The sequence below is a fragment of the Myotis brandtii genome, unplaced genomic scaffold (genome assembly GCF_000412655.1).
Source record: "Myotis brandtii unplaced genomic scaffold, ASM41265v1 scaffold1577, whole genome shotgun sequence".
NCBI lineage: Eukaryota > Metazoa > Chordata > Mammalia > Chiroptera > Vespertilionidae > Myotis > Myotis brandtii.
The window spans coordinates 563,530-584,765 of record NW_005355741.1 but is presented as its reverse complement, the minus strand read 5'-3'; the positions used below and the strand labels follow the sequence as shown (position 1 = coordinate 584,765).

General features: G+C 35.2%; 1 protein-coding gene across 3 annotated transcripts in view; it reads right to left on the bottom strand.

Annotated features, from left to right (window-relative positions):
• Positions 1-19,696, bottom strand: part of GTDC1 (glycosyltransferase-like domain containing 1) — a 315,044-nt gene extending 295,348 nt beyond the window's left edge. Inside the window, exons 1-2 of one of the 3 annotated variants that reach the window (XM_014536236.1) lie at positions 19,542-19,695; positions 2,344-2,388 (exon numbers count right to left, since the gene is read on the bottom strand). The gene's annotated coding sequence lies outside the window, so the exon portion shown is untranslated. Of the gene's footprint in view, positions 1-2,343; positions 2,389-5,172; positions 5,270-19,541 lie in introns of those variants that run through there. The other 2 variants (XM_005862021.2, XM_014536237.1) reach the window with 2 other exon arrangements.
• Between the last annotated feature and the right edge of the window lie 1,540 nt (positions 19,697-21,236).

Below are 21,236 nucleotides of genomic sequence, written 5' to 3'. Positions count from 1 at the left end.
AGAGAGAGAGAGAGAGAGAGAGAGAGACTAATAAATGAAGCAGCACAAATTCCATAAACACAATTTTTCTGGGAAAAAGGCAGAAAACTCCACTCATTATAACATGCAAAGAATTCCTAACTCTTTCCTATATAAAGGAACCAAAGTTCAGTCCACTTGATTAAAAGTCATAAAAGAATTCAAAGAGCTCATCTTGGTGGAGCTATTTTCTCTATGATAACAACCACTACTTATCAGCATGCATTTAGAATAGACCATGTGTGAGTAAGAGGAGCCACAAAGAACAGAAAGGTATGAAGAGCTATTTTATCCACCCTCACTGTCCCATCTCCAGAGGTCTGAGCAGGAGGGCATAAGGACAAGGCAAATAGCCTTCACAGAGCAAGGTTAAATTGTCTTTTGAGTGATAACTATGAAATAAGGAAGAAACTAAATTCTAATGGGATTGGATCTGTAGACTTTTATTTCTCAAATTGTTTATCAACTTTTAAAAGCAAACAAGGAGATAACAGTTTAACTACAAAAGGGTAAAGGATAATTTGCTTTACAACATAATGTGTCATGAGTTAATCTATATATTAAGTTCCATACGATACTGATTTACGTTATTACAGAGAGGAGACAAAGCAGGAAATCTTAAAACCAAAAATGGTGCATGATCCCAACTGAACTTTATTTGAGCATCTCAAAAATTTTACTACAATAAAACATATTGTTTACTTTACAAAATATCAATTTACCATCCATTTTTAATACCATACCTTCTGCATTTAGCAAAACACACTACTAAGAATTCTAGAAAATACAAACCAATTAACAATATAGAAAGGGGTGGGGGTGGGGGGGAGGTTGATGTCAAAAGGGCACAAGGGAACTTGCCGGGTGACAGAAATGCTCAGAATCATAGCAGTGGTCGTAGTTACACACCTGTATGCTTTTGTCAAAGTTCATCACATTGTTCACTAAAATGGGTACAACTTATTATAACTAAATTATACCTGAATAAAATTGAAATAATAATATACTCATAACAGTTGGTCATGGCTGACAATCGTTCCAATTACCTAAAGACTTTTTCTTTTCTTTTTTTTAATTGATTTTAGAGAGAAAGGAAGGGAGAAATATCGATCTGAGAGAGAAACATCAATCGGCTGCCTTCCATATGCTCCCCGACTGGGGATCAAACTTGCAACCCAGGTATATGCCCTGTCCAGGAACCGAACCAGTGACCCTTCGGTGCTGACGCTCAGCCAACTGAGCCACACCAGCCAGGGTTTACCTGAAGACTTTTATTGCAAATTTATTGTGTTTCTCACACAAAAGTTTAAAGATACCATCAGTAGAAACCAGCAACGTGCTAGCAATAGTTTCCAGTTATCAGTCATCATAACTTTAATGGGTTCAATGCACTGCCATCTACACTGTACTTACCACATATTACTTTACATTACTTTAATTTTTTTTCTCCTGAATTAGGCTTTAAGTAAAAAAAAAAAAAAAAAGTGCCATGTATTTATAAGCATCTTCCAAAATCTAGCTCAATTCACTTCATAAACTAAAGTGTTTATATACATTGATTTCCACCATAAAAAATTTCAAACAAGTAATTATATCTTAACACTAAACAAGCAATAGTTTTTTAAAAAATATATAATTCCTCATACTGGACAACGTTACTTTAGAAGATTAATAGAGACTTTTCATAGTCATATTTAAATAATTATTTCATATTTGAAAAAGTGAAATTCTTTAAAAGGTATTAAATAATCAACATGAACTTTCAAGAAAGCTACTGTATAAAACCCTAGTTTTTTAAAGTGGAAATATTACAATTTTATTTCTTTCCATAGTGACAGTTACCATTATATACAAAATTTACTAAAATGACCACCAATAATGTATCTATTTCTAAAAATAACATGACATATTTCACACTTAATAACAGAAATTGGTGTAAGATTACTTGATTCACAAATCTTAAAAAAAACACTTGAGCAGTTTACTAATTATTGTTTAAAAAGTTAATTACACAGTAATAAGACAGTGTGGTACTGGACAAAGAACAAACAAATAGATCGAAGGAACAGGAGAGAGCCAGAGATAGACCTATACAAATATAGTCAACTGATCTTTGACAAAGAAAGGATCAGGTTTTTTAACAGATGGTGATGAACATCTACATGGAAAAATCTGAATTTAGATATAGACCTTATACCCCTCACACAAAAACACAAAAACTCAGAGTGGATCATAGACCTTTTTAAATTTTAAAAAATTTTAAAAAATTTAAAATGCAAAACTATAAGACACCTAGAAGATAATATATGAGAAAATGTAGCTGACCTTGATTTGGCCACGACTTTGAGATATAACACCAAAGGTACAATCCTGAAACAAAAAAAATTGATAAGTTGGATTTCACTAAAATTAAAAACTTCTGTTTTTTAATTTTTTTTTGGGGGGGGGGGTTTAAAAGGCATTGTCAAGAAAATAAGAAGACAATACACACACTGGGAGGAATATTTACAAAAGACATATATGATAGAGGACTCATCCAAAGCATAAAAAGAACTCTTAAAACTCCACAATAAAGAAACAACATAATTTAAAAATGAACAAAAAGTCTGAACAGATATCTCACCAAAGATGATAAACAGATGACAAATAAGCATATGTAAATGCTGGACAACATATGTCCTTAGGGAATTGTAAATTAAAACAACAATGAGATGCCACTACACACTTATTAGAATGACTAAAATCCAAAAAAAAAAAAACACAAAAAAAAACCACTGACAAACACCAAACACCGGTACTGAAGAGGATGTAAAGCAACAGGAACTCTCACTCATTTTTCAGTGGGACTGCAAAATGGTACAGCCGCTTTGAAAGACAGTTTGGCAATTTTTCACAAAACTAAAACTGAACATACTCTTCCCATACAATCCAGCAATCATGCTCCTTGGTATTTATTGAAATAATTTGAAAACATATGTCTACGCAAAAACCTGCACACAAAGGTTTACAGCAGTTTTGGTCAGAATTGCCAAAACTTGGAAGTAGCCAACATGTCCTTCATAAAGTAACTAGATAAGAGAAAGACATGATCTCACTTATTTGTGGAATCTAATAAACAAAATAAAATGATGAACAAAATAGATCCAGAGACGTGGAACCATGGGACAGACTGACGAACCTCAGAAGGGGAAGAAAAAGGAGATTAACCAAAAAGCTTATATGCACATCTGCATAACCCATGGACACAGACAGTAGTGCAGTAAAGGCCTGGCGGGCGGGAGGGGAGAAGTGAGTCAATAGGGGGAAAAAGGTGACATGTATAATACTTTCAACAATAGAGATAATTTTTTTTAAAAAAAGATAAAAGATAAAAATAAAAAGTAACTAGATAAACAAACTGTAGTACACCATATGATGGAATATTATTCAGCACTAAAATGAAATGAGCTATCAAGCCATGAAAAAATATGAAAAAACATGAAAAAACTTAAATGCATATTGCTAAGTGAAAGAAGCCAATATGAAAAGGCTACCTACTGTATGATTCCAACTATATGACATTCTAAAACAAGCAAGACTATGGAGATAATAAAAACACCAGTAGTTTCCAAGGGTTCTTTGGGGGAGTGGGCAGATGGGATGAATAGGTAAATCACAGGAGATATTTAGGGCAGGGAAGCTATTCTACATGATACTAGAAGGGCATTCATTGCATATTTGTCAAAACCCATAGACAGGGGTGGGGAACATCCAACCATGAAATAATTTGTTCTGGCCCTGCCAGGGCATTAAGGGTGAGTTAATTAAATGTTTGTTCAAATATAGCAGGCTAATTTTTAAGTTGATAATTTTGTATGGCCTGCGAATGATGTTAAAACATATCCTAATGGCCCTTGGCAGAAAAAGGTTCCCCACTCCTGCCATAGAAGGTCTAAATTAAATTAGAGCGTACCCTAATTAAAACTAAGACTTGTTGATCATGATGTGTCAATGCTGGTTCATCAATTATGGTTCATCAAATGTGCCACTGGTGGGGATTTGATGATCAGGGAGGTTGGGGAAGGGGTGACCCTTCATACTTTCCACTCAATTTTGCTGTGAACCTAAAACTGCTCTAAAAATTAAAGTCTATTCATTATTTTTTATTAATACATAAGATTAAATATTAAGCAAGTTTAATTTAAACATGTAATTTTAAAAACAAAAATTAAAATGTAATAGGAAGATCCTTTCCCACTGGCTTCTTAACTATTTTCACAAAGAAACTACCCCAAATTCTTGACCACGATATTTTTTATATGTTTATTTATTTGAGAGAGAGAGAGAGAGAGAGAGACATGGATGTGAGAAACATCAAACAGATGCTTCCCACACAATCTCCCACTAGGGATCAAAGCCGGGTGGCTTTATCCAGTAATCGAAACCGCAACTTTTGGTCTACAAGATGAGGCACACTGGCCAGGGCATTGACCATGATATTTTAAAAGTCTTACTAAGAGCTGGATCATTTAGGAAACAATAAACATTTAGAGGAGGGGGATGGTAAAAGAAAACTAAAAAGTGTATGGTCTTAAACATTTCATAGATATAAGAATTTAGAAGGAGTGATCTAGAAAAAAAAAAAAGCCAGGAGGTAAAAGTATACCAAAAAACTAACATTTAAACAAGGTGACTTGGGAGAAAATATGTTAAATTACCAAAAGATTTTAGGTTAAGAGAGCAAGACCATCTTTATAATAGATTTTTATTAAAGCTAAAATTAGCTTTCAAATAATTCAAAATCAACTTTTTCAGTTAACTGTATATTAAATGTGAAGCTTTTTGACAGTTCTCCTCTTCCAATGGACTTTCACTCTCAATGAGAAGACATAGTGAACACAGGAGAAATAGATATTAATCAGAAGTGATAAATGGTTAGTTGGGAAAAGCATGGTTGAAATATCTTTAGCCTTAATAATTTGAGGGAACAAAGATTCCATTAAATAAGGTAGTAAATATCACCACATTTTGCAAGGTAGATAAACAATTTTATTTTGGATGTGAACTTTGAGGTATTATAGGTATGTAGTAAACAGATGGAGCTCAGAAGTCAATGCCAAACTGCTAGTCTAAAAATCATTACAATATGGGATGATAGATGTTAACTAAACTTACTGTGATAGTCACTTCATAATATATGTGAATCAAGTCATTATGCTGAATACCTTCAACATCCACAGTGCTGTATGTCAACTACATCTCAAAACCGAAAGTAGAAAACAAAAAAAGATCATTAGAATAGAGGTGAAGATGAAAGACATGGGATTAGATAAAATCACTCAAAAAGAGAAAATTAAACTAGAGAAAATGGACTGAAAACAGGGTTTAGAAAAAGTTCCTAATGTAAGGGGTAGGTAGCTAAAGAGTGGGAGAGGGTAGAGAAAGGGAAGGTAGAGAAAGAGAGGGTTGGAAGGAGGGAGAGAGAGCAAAAAAGGAGCCATCAGAGATAGTAAAACAAAAGAAACAAAAAACTAAACTAAAAAACATGACAGAAGGAAGATACTTGTACCTGAGTCTTTAGTCCAGAAAAAAAAAAAAAAAAAAAAAAAAAAAAAAATCTTAACAAAAAGTGAATACCTCTCGTCAATGAAACAAAGACACAGCCACAACCACAAACCACAAACTATAAAAAAAAAAAAAATCTGCCAAATTATATATCTGGAATCTAAATGAGGAGTGATGCTAAGAGCTAAACCACATCCCCTCAACAGGAAAAAAATGTCCCTAAAGTTGGGACAGTTCTACTAGTAAAGCCCATTCAAGGAAACTCTGATTAGAGATATTATGTTTAAATATCTACCTGAGAGAATAAGAAAAGTTTCTCTAGAACATCATATCTATACTAGACGGAAAAACCAACATGACATTTTTATTATCAATGATCTAGTTTCCTAACTCAGAGAGACTGCCAAATGAGGTAAAAGAGAAGGGAAGCAGTTAGCACCAAACCAGGTACTACATAGACTCCGATGACCCACAGAATCTCAACGTTACAGTGACTTTGATCACACTGCAAGCTGAGGTGAGACATATCCCCAGAGCAAAGGAAATGTCTTGTGTGAAGGAGTGTTTTAAGAAGAAAAAAAAAATCCAAAATGGAAGTACAAACTGATGCCATTGATCCCCTCTCCCAACTACTCCATATTTGCATCTGGCCTCAAACATTTTTCAGGCAATACCTGTTCTTTAGTAGAACGGAACCCATAAAAAATGAGTTAGAGCCAGAAAAGAATCAGCAAAGAATTTATGTAGAACTACCAAAACTTGGGTGGAAGGATATAGGCAAGATGAAAAAAAGTTTTCCATGATCTTAAAGAAATTACAGAACATATGAGCTATTACAAAGTAAAGAGGCCCAAAGGAAAGAATAACATATCTAAGAAAAGATATGACACTTTTTTAAAGTGATGAAAAGGCATATTGGCAGGCTAAAGAAAAAGCTGAAATGAAATAAAATTAAAAAAAGATTAAAGCTACAAAAACAACAAAAAACAGACTACTTAGTACAAAACCAGTCAGGTAACTCCATCCTGTTTTCCACAGTGGCTGCACCACGCTGCATTCCCACCAGCAGTGTGCTAGGGTTCCCTTTTCTCCACATCCTCACCAGCCCTTGTTGCTTGTTGAGTTACAGGTGGCAGCCATTCTGGCAGGTGTGAGGTGATACCTCATTGTAGTTTTAATTTGCATCTCCTGATGTTCAGTGATGTTGAGCATTTTTTCATATGTCTATGGACCATCTATATGTCCTCTTTGGAGAAGTGTCTATTCAGGTACTTTGCCCATTTTTTAATTGGATTGTTTGTCTTTCTGGTGTGGAGTTGTATAATTTCTTTACATATTTTGGGAATTAACCCATTATCAGATGTATGTTATCCCATATAGTGGGTTTCCTTTTCATGTTGGTGATGGTTTCTTTTGCTGTGCAGAAGCTTTTTAGTTTTATGTCATCCATGTGTTTATTTTTTCCTTTGTTACCCCTGCCCTAGAAGATATATCAGCAAAAATATTGCTACACAAAATGCCTGAGAATTTATGTTTTTTTCTAGGATTTTTATGGTTTTGCAACTTACAATTAAGGTTGGTTTTTAATCCATTTTGAGTTTATGCTTGTGTATAGTGTAAGTTTCATTTTTTTTTTTGCATGTACCTCTCTAATTTTCCCATCACCATTTATTGAAGAGACTCGTTTTACTCCATTGTATGTTCTTGCCTCCTTTGTCACATATTTGAGAGTGACTAGGCATTCCAGGTTTCTGCTGCTGAGGCACAAACAATCCACCAATCTTTTAAAAATACACAACTAAAAGAAAAGAACACTCTTAAATGTCAAGGACTGCACTTAAACTAAATTAGCAAACTATAGTCTATAATCACGTTATATAAGCTAAGACTTGATTTTACTCTACAGGATTCAGTTTCTCAATCTACTGACCAAAGAAATTTATTCTCCTAAAAAAATGCCGTACTTGTTAGAGGGCATCAGTTGCTGAGAATGGAATTTTCTCAGGAACTACTTCCCAAGACAAATTTGGAGTGACAAAAGAGCAGGAAGCAACCGAGTGCTTTTAAATATGAAACTAAGACTAAATAACTGTGAAAATTAGTTACAAAACAGAATACAAGTGTTACACAACTTGACAAGGTACACATTTAATATAACTAATAAGAATTAGGAAGTAGAAAAAGAAACTGTTAATTTCTTACCTTTCATTACAGAAAATACACTGATACCATAACATATAGTTAATTTTTTAAAAATAATGATCCTAATGTCTTAATATTTTCATCATTTTTTCAACTTTAATTAATTTACTTAGGAATTTTTTATTATAGAGAATCATTTAATTACTGAAACTTCTTTGGCTTTACTTTAATTTACTTTTACTTCTGTTAAAACAAAGTAATATTTTACCTAAACAAAAATTGTATATAGAATAATTCTAATCTTATAATTTTTCTCTTATTTCTCCACCTATAAATATATGTATGTACATGGGTATGTGTGTGTATGTTTGTGGGTATGTGTTCATGGAAAGGAGAAATAATGTCTGAAGTCATTTTCTAAATTATAATGATTATTTATTGGGGTAGAATTCATTTTTTAAATTTCTTCACTCTTTTCTTATTATTTTTATAATGAGTTTTTATGTAGTAAGTATATAATTATTATTAAATGCAAATCTGTATTTGAAGAACTTGGTAGGGCAACATTATAGAAATCGTGAGTCTGACTCAAAATAAAAAAATCATATTTGCCTCAAATATTTCTGTATTTTTAACCCTTTATTCATTCATTAATTCAATTAGTAATTGTCTAGTACTCAACTATGTAGAAAAAATAGAAAACATTAAACTGTCTCACACATCTTAAATGCCATCATATACTTAATAAGAGGATAATTATAAGGTTATAATGTCCTAAAAAAGGCACTGATCATATGAAATTTAAAACCTGAAGCAATAAATAACACAAAGACCACGAAACAAAATCTTAATTTTTTTGCAATATATCAGGTGTAGGATTAAAAAACAACAACATGCCCTAACCAGTTTGGCTGAGTGGATAGAGCGTCGCGGCCTGCGGACTGAAGGGTCCCAGGTTCGATTCCGGTCAAGGGCAGGTACCTTGGTTGCGGGCACATCCCCAGTGGGGGGTGTGCAGGAGGCAGCTGATCGATGTTTCTCTCTCATCGATGTTTCTAATTCTCTATCCCTCTCCCTTCCTCTCTGTAAAAAATCAATAAAATACATTTTAAAAAAACACACACATCATCTTATTCCAACCTTTAATTAAACAAAAAGCAAAATCTAAATAAATAAAAATGACATCTCAACATAATGGAATAGGGTTTGAGCTCTTCTACTCAGAGAAGGGACTGTACTTCCCATGCTAAAGAAAAACACAAAAAACTATTCTCTCTTATTTGTTTTCTTGTTATCCAATACCTTCCACCTTAGGATATTCCCTTGAGTTACCTCCCTCTGTACAGCCTACCAGGCTAATGGACTTTTTGGCATAAAGGGGACATTCTAATGCCTTCTTAGCATATTTTCCCCTATGAACACATTTAATCAAATGCCACAGCTCTAATTCCCCATCTCACGATTGTGTTGTTCTTTTTAAGAAACAATCCATAATAATTTAACTGAACAAGCAAAGCAATGGAAATCACCAAATTATAGTAAGCTATTTACCAGAAACATTCTAAATTTTGAGGAGGGTGGGGTGATATTTTAACAAAAAGATCACTGGCAAAACCCAAAAGAAGATATATATTCAAAAATATGTATATTGATTCACATCCTTGGTTTACATCTGTTTTTGCTCTGAAGTGGGGGAAAGCCCAGATAACAACTCTTTGAAAAGGTTAAACATAACTTCCCCAGTTGCTTTTTGAAACCCACATAGTACATACTGACATTTGTTGGCTGAGTCTCCACATATGACTTGCAAAAAAGTGGTAAACAATCTCAAAGATGATGCAAACTGCAGGTATGCAAAAGGAAATGCTAAAAAGTGTACTATTTATACAGTGTTGAAAGCTCTTAGGGAGATGGTTCAAAAGCATTTTAAAATAATTCTTTGAAATTTGAAGTAAGTGCATCTAACACCAAAACAAAGATTTTATAAATATGAATGATAAACTTTATAGAAGTTATGAATTGCATACATCTTGCCATTTCAGAAAAGTGTTTTGCTGGAAGACAAATAATGTGATTATGTATTGCCTTCTTCTTGTTTTATTGGCCCATGATTCTTCATACCAACATAGAAGAATTCATAGGGGAAGGGGGAATGAAGCGGAGCCATTCAAGTACTCTGATAAAGCACACCTAATTTTCTCTCCATACCAAGAGTGAAGAGTGGAGAGAGAAAGGGGAGAAAGGAGAAGCATTAACAAGATGGAAAGAAAGGTTGTAGGTAAAAGCAAAAACAAGATGTGGGCTTTTAACATGGTGCTGGTCTCCCACAGAATGGAAATGGGAACAATGACACAAGATACATATACATATAAAAGGTCACAAATATGAGCCACAAACCATGGTTAGAAAAACGTGAGAGTGAGTCAGGCAGTGCCACCCAGCCGGAGCACCAACATTCATCACCACCGCTACAGGCCATGGGGCAGGGCTGCTGCACTTACAAAGTCAGTGGTGCCTTTGCAGAAGTTGCTATGCTTGGCTTTGGCCAAGGGCTATAACAATGAAGCACAGTTGGAGGAGCATGATCTTTGTAGTCATGTAGACCTGGGCTCACAACCCATATCTTCTAGTTCTACTTGCAAGATTGCTTCACCTCTATGAGTCTCACTTTGCTCACCTGCAAAATGGGTACAACTACAACCAGTTCACAGGACTGTCACAATCAGTAGCTGAGGTGATGCACATAAAACACCTATACATTGCTTGGCAGAAACAAAGAAAGTTCAACATGTGAGCTCTTTCCCTATGTCCCTCTCACTTGGTTTTCTACGTACCCCAGTAAGATCTAAAACATTCAAAACTCTGCTCTTCCCAGCACTCACAAGGAAACCTGCTAATTTTTAAGTTTTAATATAATGGTTTTGAAGACTATACATCGATATAAGTGTTCTTTGAGGGTCCCTTTTCATCCCAATGGAATATCTTTCAGTCAAATGGGGAACAAATGTAGTGTATTGCAAAGGCGGCTGGACCTGGTGAGACTGCATCTGGGTTCTGCTCATGGCTATACTAGCCATGTGCTCTAGTAAATTAGAGTTGCCCTGAATCTCACTTTCCTCATGTAGAAAATGAGAGTACTGAACTAGATGAAGACACCTTCTGGCATTGAAATGGTATTATATTATCTAAGTATTGCTTGATATTCAACTGGGCTAGGTATTATAAAATGCTAAAGGAACAAATAGGAGGCCCACCCAAATATAAGGAACCTAGAGAGAAAAAAAAAAAAAGGTATGTGATAATCAATGAGAGCTATTCATATCCATAAGCACCACGATGAAAACATTAAATAATAATATAAAAAAGAAACATTACATACTAATATAAAAAGAAATACCCTGTCTAAACACACACACACACACACACACACACACACACAACAAAAAAACACACACAACTGGTGGATAAAAGAGGAAGTTCTGAAAACAGCCTGAACTTAAAAAGCAAGATGAGATTTAGGCAGAAGCAGAACTTAAGCTCTCAAGCAACACAGATAATATCACCTAATATGTATCTGTCAAAACATAAAGGAAGTTAAAAAAAAATACGACCTCTTAAAGATATCAAGATATCTTAAGGAGATCCATTATCACATGTTCTACAGTAAGATATCAATAGTTTGATATAGATAAAAATTAAAAAGTTAAAAGAAGACATTATTGGAAGTTGGGGGAGAGGGGTAGGGTACAGAGGAGAGAACTGAATTGAAAAAATTTTAAAATCTAAACTCTTTAGTATGGCATCCCAGACCCTTCACAATTTGGTCCCAACTTTTCTTTCTAGCTTATCCCCAACATCCCACCACCAATAAATCTCATACTCTTGGCTTAAAGGGGCTATTCATCATTCCCTGATTTGTAGCCCCAAGTGACTGAAAATAAGGGAATGTGACTTAAAATAAAAACAAGATAAATCAAAAAGAAATATGAAAATCTCTCTGCTTCTCTAGCTCTTAAGACTTCTCTGTAAGTTGACAGAATGTCTCAACATATCTAAAGGGAAAATGCATCAAAAAGAAGGTGGAGGAAGGGGAGGACTGGTGAGCAAAGGAAGCAGAGAAGCAACCTAGGCAAATGTTCACAAGATCAAACTAAGCCACAGGAGAGGAAATCTGGGCTGAGTTGACTCAAATAATATGGTTTACTTGGCAAATCTCTGCCTACAGTGGGTAAGGGAGCCTCAAGCTAACTCAGTTGAAAGATACCTCTTCAAACAAATAACCCTTGGGTCCTCTTTCCATGCTCAACCGGGGGTCTCTGGCGCCATGGCTCCCATGTATCTTGCCAGAAGAAAGAGAGTGCACTGGTCAGAAACGCTGGGTCAACTTGACAGCTGTATTTCTCAGTCATCAGTTGACCTCCATATTAACAACCTGGCATCCCAAGAAGCCTGCCTACTGGGAAACAATGGACTGATCTGCCAAATCAAGCAATCCAATCTGCTGGACAGTTGCAAATTAACAAATTGACAAGTGCACAAACATATATATATATATATATATATATATAGAGAGAGAGAGAGAGAGAGAGAGAGAGAGAATCTGTATATCAATTTCTAGGAGCATGACTAATGTGAGCCTGCCCCGAGAGACATCCACTCTCGGGGGCCTAGCATATCAGGTGCCTGAAAGTGTAAGGTCAAACAATAGACCCTGGACTGCAATGACTCCACAAAGGGGAAGGCCAGTCACTGAGGCCTACTGGCAACTTTGCATAGCTCTGCAACAAATGTCTTTAATGTTCACACTACAACATGTGGCATATATATTTGTGATTTCATTCCTCTATTCATACAATATTTCCTTTTTCCAAAATGCCCTCCTCCCCCCACTTCTCCACCTGGAAAACAACTCTTCCTCTTCCACTTTCTCCTCACCTCCTCCACTTTCTCCCCCTCGTCCTCCTCCTAGTTGTTGTCGCTGCAACAAATGTCTTTAATGTTCACACTACAACATGTGGCATATATATTTGTGATTTCATTCCTCTATTCATACAATATTTCCTTTTTCCAAAATGCCCTCCTCCCCCCACTTCTCCACCTGGAAAACAACTCTTCCTCTTCCACTTTCTCCTCACCTCCTCCACTTTCTCCCCCTCCTCCTCCTCCTAGTTGTTGTCGTCCTCCTCCTCCTCCTCCACCTCCTCTTCCTCCTCCTCCTCCTCCCCCTTCTTTAAGGCTATAGCTCAAATGTCACTTCTCTGTCACATCTTCCCAAACCACTCAGGTAAAATTAATCACATCCTCCTGGGCGCTGTCATAGCAACCAGTGTACACCTCCCTCTGCCTGTGCTCTCAAATCAGAATGGGGAATTCAGACTGACTCCTCCTATTACCTGCTCATCTCCCCAGCAAGGCACATGCATCCATCTATATTAACAACTATCACGCGTGCTTTAAGTGCTCACTCAGTGTTGCAATGAGGGGAAGGTTAAGGGGTGTCCATGGATAGATAAGGAGGTGGATGTGAAATAATGCTATACAGGGAGAAAACAGCATGACCTGAGAAAGTGAGACTAGATAAGGTCTGTGTGGAAAGAGAACAAGGCCAAGAGCAAAGGGTTCACTAAATGTTACTGAAGAAAATAATGGGGAGGAAACTTATGAACAAATTATTAAGGGTCCTGAAAAGTTGATAAAAGGGGTATAAATGGGATTGAGTAGGCAAGAGAAAACCTTAGTAAGTTCTCAGAGAGAAGAGGCACATCAGGAATTTAATAAAGAGCAGAATGTGGTTGTAAAAAGAACTAGAAAGGACCAGAGATGGGGGCCAGAGTTTGAATTTCTCCCCTCACTCCCCCCCAACCACACATAATGACTAGCAAGTTATTTAACTCCTGTAAGCTTTAAGTTTACTTATTTATAAAATGGAAATAATAATATCTACCCTGCACAGCAGTTCTGAAAATTAAATCATATTATCTAGCACAGTAACTAAGACACTGTACCAATCTGTAGTAGCTGCTACTGTGCCTGGTTATACCGATATCACTCTAGCCCTGTAAGGAAAGTAAATGAAAGCAGATGGCTGAAAGGTGAAATACCATTTAATAGGAAATTACAATAGTCCCTTGATTGGGCACAGGTACAGACTTAAAGTCACATTTCCTTGGCTTTAGTAATACCTCTTCCCTTACCCAGCAATGATACCTCAGACAAGCCACCTCTTTCAGTACATATTTCCTGACCTGCAAACTGGAGTAAGAAACGCTAGCCTTCCTATTTTACAATCTGATTATGTTATTTTAAATAGAAAAAAAATACATTTTAAAGTGTTTCACACACTATAAAATACTTTGGAGAACAGGAAGAAATGAAGAGAACAGTACAAATTTAAGAATTATCTTCAAAAAGACTCAAGGACATTAGAGACATTTGCAGAAACCCTTATCCAAATAAAAAATGTCAAGGTATTGAGAATGCTTCTTTAAAAGAAACCCAGAGATTCCGAGGAGAAAACACACTGAAGGAGATGCTTGGTAAAGGTCTGTTCGGACGCACAAGGACATCTAAATAAAAGCAGGTGCGAGGGCAGGACTGGCTTTGGGTGATGGGCACTGATGTGAAGTGGAGCTCTGAGAACTGCCAGCAACAGCCATCAGAGTGACATGTAAGAAAAATGATGATTTATCTATGACACAAATGCAAAGAAAGGAGAACTAAAGTTGTAATATTCAAAATGCAGTAGGCAAATACCTAGCAAAGGGCAAGGACAAAACCCACCCCATAAAGAGAAGACAGGTATTACGAAAAAATGTGTGGGTAGCAAAGCTCAGAGCAGAAATCAAAAGTACATGCAATAGAAAAGCCAAGGTCAGGTGGCATTAGCATTTCAAGGAGATTGAGAACTGAGGGGGGGAAATCCTCTACCATTGGCTAGAATGTGGTCACCAGTGACCTTCAAGAGTGCAGTGCCAGTACAAAGGTGGGACCAAAGCCAGATTGCAAGGAGTTAATCATAATTCTATGATCCTAACCCGAAATAGCAGCTGCCAGTAAACTGAAGGTGAAATTCACAGATAAGAGAAAAGCGCATTTAATAATTGAAAGGGGACAAACTTTATCTCAAAAAAAGCTTCTTAGGATTTTTAACACTTCCACAGGAGGAGGAGGACTTTGGTTTTTCAAAATCTCCCAAAAGACATATGTAAGTAGCAAAACACATGGAAGTTAGATTTTGCTGCCACTGAAGGACAAAAAAAGAGGTTACTTAGCCCTACTAGTGGCCTAAACCTTTGATTACAATTATTCACATCCCCTAAATAAGGCATTTCAGTAACTAAGTTATATTAACTATTACAGGCAAGTCATAATATCCTTTGAATAAATTACATATTACTAAAAGAAGATTAGTTAATAACATTACTATATTATATTTAATAAGTAAACATTGCTTTCTAATGACCCAAATTTCCATTTTTTCATGTTTATGTATATCTAAGCAAGACATACAGATATCTTTTTGTGGTTCTGTTCATAAACTACACTAACTGATATTTTATTTAAATAAGTACTCAGAGTTACTTTTGATTACATTTAAAGGTATAATATGCTCAAAAAGATCAGTTAAAAATAAAATCATTCTAAAAACCATAATGTGGAAAGATGAGTAAAACTCAGGAAGAGTCAGGCTGCCAGCATCTGGCTTGAGGCAGGTCTTCAAAAGAATAGAACAAACAATGCTAAAATCTGTACATAACCACAAAGGACCATGAATAGACAAAGCAAACTTAAGAAAAAAGAGCAAAGCTGGGAGCACCAAGCTTCCTGATTTTAAATTACATATATTGCAAAGCTACAGTAATCAAAACAGTATGGTACTGTGGTTTTTCAAAATCTCCCAAAAGACATATGTAAGTAGCAAAACACATGGAAGTTAGATTTTGCTGCCACTGAAGGACAAAAAAAGAGGTTACTTAGCCCTACTAGTGGCCTAAACCTTTGATTACAATTATTCACATCCCCTAAATAAGGCATTTCAGTAACTAAGTTATATTAACTATTACAGGCAAGTCATAATATCCTTTGAATAAATTACATATTACTAAAAGAAGATTAGTTAATAACATTACTATATTATATTTAATAAGTAAACATTGCTTTCTAATGACCCAAATTTCCATTTTTTCATGTTTATGTATATCTAAGCAAGACATACAGATATCTTTTTGTGGTTCTGTTCATAAACTACACTAACTGATATTTTATTTAAATAAGTACTCAGAGTTACTTTTGATTACATTTAAAGGTATAATATGCTCAAAAAGATCAGTTAAAAATAAAATCATTCTAAAAACCATAATGTGGAAAGATGAGTAAAACTCAGGAAGAGTCAGGCTGCCAGCATCTGGCTTGAGGCAGGTCTTCAAAAGAATAGAACAAACAATGCTAAAATCTGTACATAACCACAAAGGACCATGAATAGACAAAGCAAACTTAAGAAAAAAGAGCAAAGCTGGGAGCACCAAGCTTCCTGATTTTAAATTACATATATTGCAAAGCTACAGTAATCAAAACAGTATGGTACTGGCATAAAAACAGACACATAGATCAATGGAACAGAACAAAGACCCCAGAAATAAACCAATGCCTATATGATCGATTAATTTAGAACAAAGGAGCCAATGGGGAAAGCACAGTCTCTTCAATAAATGATGTTGCCCTGGCCAGGTAGCTCAGTTGGTTAGAGCATTTTCCCGATTCACCAAGGTTGCGACTTTGATCCCAGGTCAGGCCATATACAAGAGGCAACCAATGAATACATAAATAAGCGGAACAACAAATCGATGTTTCTTTCTCTCTCTCTCCCTCCTTCCCACCCTCCCTCCATCCATTCATCCTTCCTCCCTCCCTTTCTCTCTGTCTCTAAAATCAATAAATAAAAATATTTTTTAAATTAAACTAGACCCTATTTTTACCACACACAAATTTCACTCAAAATGGATTAAAGACTTTGAACATACGACCTAAAACTGTAAAACTCCTAGAATAAAATATAGGGAAATAGTTTCTTGACATCAGTCTTGGTGACAATTTCTTTATTTGATAACAAAATCAAAGGCAACAAAAGCAAAAATGAATAGGTGAAACTATACCTAATGAAAAAGCTTCAGCAGGGCAAAGGAAACCATCAACATAATGAAAAGACAACCTACAAAAAATATCTGCAAATCACATATCTGATAAGGCATTAATATCCAAATTACACAAAGAATTCATACAACTCATTAGCAAAATTTCAAAAAAAAATCCAATTTAAAATGGGCAGAGGATATGAATAGACATTTTTCTAAAGAAAAAAATACAGATGGTTAACAGGCATAAAAAGATGCTCAACATCATGAATCACTAGGGAAATACAAATCTAAACCACAGTGAGATATCACCTCACACCTGTGAGAATGGCTATCATCAAAAAGATAAGAAATAACAAGTGCTGGCAAGGATGCAGAGAAAAGGGAATGCTAGTGCACTGCTGGTGAGAATGTAAATTGGTGCATTCACTATAAAAAACAGTATGGAGGTTCCTCAGAAAATTAGAAAATGGAACTACCATATGATTCAGAAGTTGAACTTCTGGGTATTTATCTGAAGGAAACAAAAACACTAACTCGAAAAGCTATCTGCACTCCCTTGTACATAGCAGCATTATTTACAATAGCCACGAGATGGGAACAATCTAAATGTCCATCAATAGAGGAATAAAGACAATAAAGTACATGCATGAAATGAAATATTATTCAGCCATAAAAAGGAAGAAAATCCTGCATGTACAACAACATGACTCAGACAAATAAAGACAGATACTATATGATCTCACTTACCAGTGGAATCTAAAAGCAAACAAACAAAAACCTTATAGATACAGAGAACAGACTGGAGGTTAGCAGAGGCAGGGGTTGGGGGTAGAGTGTGGACAAAATGGGAAAAGGTGGTCAAAAGGTACAAATTTCTTGTTATAAAGTAAATAAGTCATGAGAATGTAATGTACAGTCTGGTGATTACAGTTAATAATACTGTATTGTATATTAAAAGTTGATAAGGAAGGAAATCTTAAAAGTTATCATCACAAGAAAAAAATTGTGTAACTATGTGTGGTGATGACTTATTGTGGTGATCATTACACAATATACACATATATTGAATCATTATGTTACACCCCTAAAGCTAATATAATGCTATATGTAAATAACATGCCAATAAAAAAATTTGTTAAAAAATTTTTCTAAAAAAGGGAATGAAGGCAATTGTATCTCACTCACCAAAACTTCGCCCTAATTTCAAGTGTGGATGGTATCAACTTACTTCTTAGCTTTTCTACATAATAAAACATTGTAACAGATTAATAAATACAGACATAATAGAAAAATGTCATTTGGGTCAAGTTTTATCTTTCTCACCTTCAAATCTACAGTCAAAAATACTACTTACAACAAACTGACCATATAGAATTTGCTGTTTTGATTGCCAAGCAGTGGAAGAAATATAATGAAACACACCAAAACAAAATGAACAGAAAAAAAAAGAAACAGTGCACCAGAAAAACCCAAGTTTCCTGGATTCTGACTAAGACACATCACAGAATTCATAAGCCCTGGTTTTGCGCATCCCAACCCATGAATAAACCATTTAATTACTAAACTACTGAGTTTTCCTCGTTTAGTAAAGAAAAATCTCACCTACTCCACCTACTTCTAAAACTGTTGTGATGATAAAATGAAACAGCATATGTAAGAAATATAAATAATTACATTTGTGAAGAATTATAACTATACACACAGAACTTCACAAATATAAGGCAGCAATCCATCAATCATCATTTTATAGTACAGATGGATTATTTTAATTAATTCATACAATATGCTTAACGAAATCTTAATATTATAATGGCATTCATTATTTCAATTATTCTCTGAACTTTCATGGACATACTTAGTTGTAAATGACAATATAGTTAAATCTTGATCAATCAAGTTAAGACTTTTACACTGTTCATAAGGTTGTTTATTCAAGAAAAAAATAATAGCAGTTAAATTCAAATTGGATAAAATATATTTCTTAGCTTCTCTTTTAACAATCTGGTAGGAAAGAAAAACCTAATTAAATAACAGACAAGATTATTACAATTTATATTTCATTTGGCAGAGTTCACAGAGGTTTTTCTTCTTCTTATAGGTCTGAAATCACCTCTACTAAAGATACAACTCTAATTCTTATTAAATATTGTTTTCAAGATAGAACCAAACTATTCAACTGTACTTCTTTTTCTCCATAGAATAGTCAAACCTTTCTACCTGATTTTCAAAGAGAGTGAATATAAAAATTTTCCTTACATTTTCAAGCAGAGGTTTGGTCTTCTGTTAAAATAAAGAAACTGCATAGAAATAGCTGTTGGATAAAATCATCATGTCATAAAACATGACAGTAGGCACAAGCATTTGAAAAGCACTTCAAGGGTGACCCTATTTGCTCACACTCTAGAAATAAACATATAATCCATGCTGCTTTCTTAATCACTGCAATCTAAATATTGAACAGCTTGACTCCCGATATTATTTTACCAGCATACAGGAGAAACCAGACTGGCCATTTGGATGAGATTAATCAGTGTAAGAATTATCCATTTTGGAGGCTTAGGTCTCTCTAAGACTGAGACCAGTCTTCAGGCTAAAGGTAAATCTCCAAAAAAGAAAGCTTGCCTTCCAGTACTTTCCTACATGAAGACGGAGAAATCACCTATAAAGAAGTATTTCAGAGTAGACGATAATATAAATGCTCACATTTAACCTGAGGCTCCAGGTGGTGAGCAGATTGGAGGTGATGTCTGAAAACAAGTCAGTGCCTTTTTCTGCAGGGCTTTTCCAGAATCCAGCCCTCCAAGCTTGTCCCTCCATCTCCATCTCTTTCAATTCACCACCCTACCTTCGCAGTTTCCTGAGCAAGCCATGAAGTAACTGGAGGAAGGGAAGATGAAAAAATTTATTTCACTACCTTGGTGGCTCAACCTGAATCTCTGGTTTAAACATCTCTGACAATCAATAAATCTTAGCAGAAAGGGAAGTTACACACACACACACACACACACACACACACACACTTACAGTTGAAGCTTCTGTACACCCATCCCTGATCCCATTTCCCTCCCTCTTTCCCAGAGGAAACCACTTTTCCGACGTGTGTCTATCGGTCCCATCACTGACTATTTAAACATCACCCCCATGTGATTGCTTTTACAGACTTAAAGTCCATAACCCACAGGCTGTGACTGATACTGCCCTCTGTATGGCATCTAGTAAAGTAATTGGCATACTGTAATCATTTCAATGTTACAAATACCTCTAAAAATTAATAAATATTTAGTAAAACTAATTAAATAGAACCATACATTATGATAAGGAAAACAAATCTCTTCCCTGTATTTATGAAACTCAGCTAGGCATCTATTATGTACAGTTGTTCCAAAAATTCAACTTATTGAAAAACTGGATTTTTAATTTAAAAGACTGAATAAACTTTAAAATACAAAAAAAAAATCAGTTTGGAAAAATACATCTTTCATGCAAATAATTCCCTATAAATTCAGTAATTATAAATTATTCTGATTTTTTTGTTTCACCACATTAGAAGTTATTTTCCTATATTCCCTAGGCAGCAACAAATAACACCATGCATGAGGACTGATATAATTACATGCCAAAAAAGACAGACCAGCACCCTCACACTTCAAACTCCCCTCTGTGGCTTCTTCATGTCCCATATGTTGCTAATAAAACTGTTTCAATCATACCTATGAGACAGTTTTACTGAAACAGTACCAGGCCTCTTGATTCTTCATAAGGCAAACAGTACCACCAGAACTGTTACAAATGCAAATTTCACAACTGAGGTTGTGTGTGTGTGTGTGTGTGTGTGTGTACATAGATACATATATATTTTGGAGCACAGAAACTTGCACTAAAACCACAATTCCATTATCTGATTTTTTAAAATATATTTTTTTATTGATTTCAGAAAGAAAGGGAGAGGGAGAAAGAGAAAAAACATCAATGATGAGAGAGAATCATTAATCAGCTGCCTCCTGCACACCCCCCACGGGGAATTGAGCCCACAATCTGAGCATGTGCCCCAACCAGGAATTGAACCATGATCTCCTGGTTCATAGGTTGACGCTCAACCACTGAACCACACCAGCCCAGCTCCAATATTTGATTTTTAAGCTCTTAAATGCCCAGCAATGTAGAAATATAGAAGGTTCTAGCATCTGACAACAGTATGAAAGTCAAGAAACCATATGTGTATTATCCTTTTATATTGTTATATGATTTATTCAAATTTCTGACTAGTAAGAAATTATGACAGCCAGAAGTCTTATAATAATTATAGATACAAAGAGGAAGGAAAAATAATGGAACATTTAAGAAACATTAGAAATTTTACAAACCTACTATATTGATAAACAATCCAGTATCCATGTG